We start from the raw sequence: 5,938 nt of genomic DNA, 5'->3' as shown, positions 1-5,938 counted from the left end.
GATAGACGACAACGAAGCAGACAATGACGGAGAAAGACGACAACGACGGAGAAAGACGACAACGACGGAGAAAGAAGACAAGGAAGCAGACAACGACGGAGAAAGATGACAACGAAGCAAACAACGACGGAGAAAGACGACAACGACGGAGAAAGACGACAACGACGGAGAAAGACGACAACGAAGCAGACAATGACGGAGAAAGACGACAACGACGGAGAAAGACGACAAGGAAGCAGACAACGACGTAGAAAGACGACAACGACGGAGAAAGACGACAACGACGGAGAAAGACGACAACGAAGCTGACAACTACGGAGATAGACGACAACGACGCAGACAACGACGGAGATAGACGACAACGACGGAGAAAGACGATAACGACGGAGAAAGACGACAACGATGCAGACAATGACGGAGAAAGACGACAACGACGGAGAAAGACGACAACGAAGCAGACAACGACGGAGAATGTCGACAACGACGGAGAAAGATGACAAAGAAGGAGACAACGAAGGAGAAAGACAACAACGAAGGAGAAAGACGACAACGACGGAGAAAGATAACAACGACGGAGAAAGACGACAACAAAGCAGACAACAACGGAGAAAGACAACAACGCCGGAGACAGACGACAACGACGGAGAAAGACGACAACGAAGCAGACAACGATGGAGAAAGTCGACAACGAAGGATAAAGACGACAACGACGGAGAAAGACAACAACGAAGCAGACAACGACAGAGAAAGACGACAACGAAGCAGACAACGACGGAGAAAAACGACAACGACGGAGAAAGACGACAACGACGGAGAAAGACGACAAGGAAGCAGACAACGAAGGAGAAAGACGACAACGACGGAGATAGACGACAACGAAGCAGTCAACGACGGAGAAAGAAGAAAACGAATCAGACAACGACGGAAAAAGACGACAACGACGGAGAAAGACGACAACTAAGCAGACAACGACGGAGAAAGACGACAACGATGGAGAAAGACGACAACGAAGCAGACAACGACGGAGAAAGACGACAACGAAGCGGACAATGACGGAGAAAGACAACAACGACGGAGAAAGACGACAACGACGGAGAAAGACGATAACGACGGAGAAAGACGACAACGACGGAGAAAGACGACAACGAAGCAGACAACGACGGAGAAAGATGACAACGACTGAGAAAGACGACAACAAAGCCGACAACGACGGAGAAAGACGAGAACGACGGAGAAAGACGACAACGACGCAGACAACGACGGAGAAAGACGAAAACGATGGAGATATATGACAACGATGGAGAAAGACGACAACGACGCAGACAACGAAGGAGAAAGATGACTACGACAGAGAAAGACGACAACGACAGAGAAAGATGACAACGACGGAGAAAGACGACAACGACTCAGACAACGACGGAGAAAGACGACAACGACGGAGAAAGACGACAACGAAGCAGACAACGACGGAGAAAGACGACAACGACGGCGAAAGACGACAACAACGGAGAAAGACGACAACGAAGCAGACAACGACGGAGAAAGACAACAACGACGGAGAAAGACGACAACGACGGAGAAAGACGATAACGACGGAGAAAGACGATAACGACGGAGAAAGACGACAACGAAGCAGACAACGACGGAGAAAGACGACAACGACGGAGAAAGACGACAACAAAGCCGACAACGACGGAGAAAGACGAGAACGACGGAGAAAGACGACAACGACGCAGACAACGACGGAGAAAGACGAAAACGATGGAGGTATTTGACAACGATGGAGAAAGACGACAACGACGCAGACAACGAAGGAGAAAGATGACTACGACAGAGAAAGACGACAATGAGAGAGAAAGATGACAACGACGGAGAAAGACGACAACGACTCAGACAACGACGGAGAAAGACGACAACGACGGAGAAAGACGACAAGGAAGCAGACAACGACGGAGAAAGACGACAACGACGGAGAAAGACGACAACGACGGAGAAAGACGACAACAACGGAGAAAGACGACAACGAAGCAGACAACGACGGAGAAAGACAACAACGACGGAGAAAGACGACAACGACGGAGAAAGACGATAACGACGGAGAAAGACGACAACGACGGAGAAAGACGACAACGAAGCAGACAACGACGGAGAAAGACGACAATTACGGAGAAAGACGACAACAAAGCCGACAACGACGGAGAAAGACGACAACGACGGAGAAAGACGACAACGACGCAGACAACGACGGAGAAAGACGAAAAAGATGGAGATATATGACAACGACGGAGAAAGACGACAACGACGCAGACAACGACGGAGAAAGATGACTACGACAGAGAAAGACGACAACGACAGACAAAGATGACAACGACGGAGAAAGACGACAACGACTCAGACAACGACGGAGAAAGACGACAACGACGGAGAAAAACGACAACGAAGCAGACAACGACGGAGAAAGACGACAACGACGGAGAAAGACGACAACGATGGAGAAAGACGACAACGAAGCAGACAACGACGTAGAAAGACGAGAACGAAGCAGACAACGACGGAGAAAGACGACAACGACGGAGAAAGACGACAACGAAGCAGACAACGACGGAGAAAGACGACAACGACGGAGAAAGACGACAACGAAGCAGACAACCACGGAGAAAGATGACAACGACAGAGAAAGACGACAACGACAGAGAAAGATGACAACGACGGAGAAAGACGACAACGACTCAGACAACGACGGAGAAAGACGACAACGACGGAGAAAGACGACAACGACGCAGACAACGACGGAGAAATACGACAACGACGGAGAAAGACGACAACGACGGAGAAAGACGACAACGAAGCAGACAACGACGGAGAAAGATGACAACGACAGAGAAAGACGACAACGACAGAGAAAGATGACAACGACGGAGAAAGACGACAACGACTCAGACAACGACGGAGAAAGACGAAAACGACGGAGAAAGACAACAACGACGCAGACAACGACGGAGAATTACGACAACGACGGATAAAGACGACAAGGAAGCAGACAACGACGGAGAAAGACGACAACGACGGAGAAAGACGACAACGACAGAGAAAGATGACAATGGAGCAGACAACGACGGAGAAAGACTAGAACGAAGCAGACAACGACGGAGAAAGACGACAAGGAAGAAGACAACGACGGAGAAAGACGACAACGACGGAGAAAGACGACAACGTCGGAGAAAGACGACAACGAAGCAGAAAAAGACGGAGAAAGACGAGAACGAAGCAGACAACGATGGAGAAAGACGACAACGACGGAGAAAGACGGCAACGAAGCAGACAACGACGGAGAAAGACGACAACGACGGAGAAAGACGACAACGAAGGAGACAACGACGGAGAAACACGAAAACGACGGAGATATATGACAACGACGGAGAAAGACGACAACGACGGAGAAAGACGACAACGAAGCAGACAACGACGGAGAAAGACGACAACGACGGAGAAAGACGACAACGACGGAGAAAGACGACAACGAAGCAGACAACGACGGAGAAAGACGAGAACGAAGCAGACAACGACGGAGAAAGATGACAACGACGGAGAAAGACGACAACGAAGCAGTCAACGACGGAGAAAGACGACAAAGAAGCAGACAATGACGGAGAAAGATGACAACGACAGAGAAAGACGACAACGATAGAGAAAGATGACAACGACGGAGAAAGACGACAACGACTCAGACAATGACAGAGAAAGACGACAACGACGGAGAAAGACGAGAACGACGCAGACAACGACGGAGAAATACGACAACGACGGAGAAAGACGACAACGACGGAGAAAGACGACAACGAAGCAGACAACGACGGAGAAAGATGGCAACGACAGAGAAAGACGACAACGACAGAGAAAGATGACAACGACGGAGAAAGACGACAACGTCTCAGACAACGACGGAGAAAGACGACAACGACGGAGAAAGACGACAACGACGCAGACAACGACGGAGAAATACGACAAAGACGGAGAAAGACGACAACGAAGCAGACAACGACGGAGAAAGACGACAACGACGGAGAAAGACGACAACGACAGAGAAAGACGACAATGGAGCAGACAACGACGGAGAAAGACGAGAACGAAGCAGACAACGACGGAGAAAGATGACAAGGAAGAAGACAACGACGGAGAAAGACGACAACGATGGAGAAAGACGACAACGTCGGAGAAAGACGACAACGAAGCAGACAACGACAGAGAAAGACGAGAACGAAGCAGACAACGACGGAGAAAGACGACAACGACGGAGAAATACGACAACGAAGCAGACAACGACGGAGAAAGACGACAACGACGGAGAAAGACGACAACGACGGAGAAAGACGACAACAACGGAGAAAGACGACAACGAAGCAGACAACGACGGAGAAAGACAACAACGACGGAGAAAGACGACAACGACGGAGAAAGACGATAACGACGGAGAAAGACGACAACGACGGAGAAAGACGACAACGAAGCAGACAATGACGGAGAAAGACGACAACGAAGGAGAAACACGACAACGACGGAGAAGGACGACAACGAAGCAGACAACGACAGAGAAAGACTACAACGACGGAGAAAGACGACAACGAAGCATACAACGACGGAGAAAGACGACAACGACGGAGGAAGACGACAACGACAGAGAAAGGCGACAACGACGGAGAAAGACGACAACGACGCAGACAACGACGGAGAAAGACGACAACGACGGAGAAAGATGACAACGAAGCAGACAACGACGGAGAAATACGACAACGACGGAGAAAGAAGACAAAGAAGCAGACAACGACGGAGAAAGACGAAAACGACGGAGAAAGACGACAAGGAAGCAGACAACGGCGGAGAAAGACGACAACGACGGAGAAAGACGACAACGACGGAGAAAGACGACAACGAAGCAGACAACGACGGAGAAAGACGACAACGACGGAGAAAGACGACAACGATGGAGAAAGACGACAACGACGGAGAAAGACGACAACGATGGAGAAAGACGACAACGAAGGAGAAAGACGACAACGACGGAGATAGACGACAACGAAGCAGTCAACGACGGAGAAAGAAGAAAACGAATCAGACAACGACGGAAAAAGACGACAACGACGGAGAAAGACGACAACTAAGCAGACAACGACGGAGAAAGACGACAACGATGGAGAAAGACGACAACGAAGCAGACAACGACGGAGAAAGACGACAACGAAGCGGACAATGACGGAGAAAGACAACAACGACGGAGAAAGACGACAACGACGGAGAAAGACGATAACGACGGAGAAAGACGACAACGACGGAGAAAGACGACAACGAAGCAGACAACGACGGAGAAAGATGACAACGACTGAGAAAGACGACAACAAAGCCGACAACGACGGAGAAAGACGAGAACGACGGAGAAAGACGACAACGACGCAGACAACGACGGAGAAAGACGAAAACGATGGAGATATATGACAACGATGGAGAAAGACGACAACGACGCAGACAACGAAGGAGAAAGATGACTACGACAGAGAAAGACGACAACGACAGAGAAAGATGACAACGACGGAGAAAGACGACAACGACTCAGACAACGACGGAGAAAGACGACAACGACGGAGAAAGACGACAACGAAGCAGACAACGACGGAGAAAGACGACAACGACGGCGAAAGACGACAACAACGGAGAAAGACGACAACGAAGCAGACAACGACGGAGAAAGACAACAACGACGGAGAAAGACGACAACGACGGAGAAAGACGATAACGACGGAGAAAGACGATAACGACGGAGAAAGACGACAACGAAGCAGACAACGACGGAGAAAGACGACAACGACGGAGAAAGACGACAACAAAGCCGACAACGACGGAGAAAGACGAGAACGACGGAGAAAGACGACAACGACGCAGACAA

The sequence above is a fragment of the Gallinula chloropus genome, assembly GCF_964237585.1.
Source record: "Gallinula chloropus genome assembly, contig: HAP1_SCAFFOLD_37, whole genome shotgun sequence".
NCBI lineage: Eukaryota > Metazoa > Chordata > Aves > Gruiformes > Rallidae > Gallinula > Gallinula chloropus.
The sequence above is the reverse complement of the archived record's forward strand: the minus strand, read 5'-3'. Positions refer to the sequence as shown.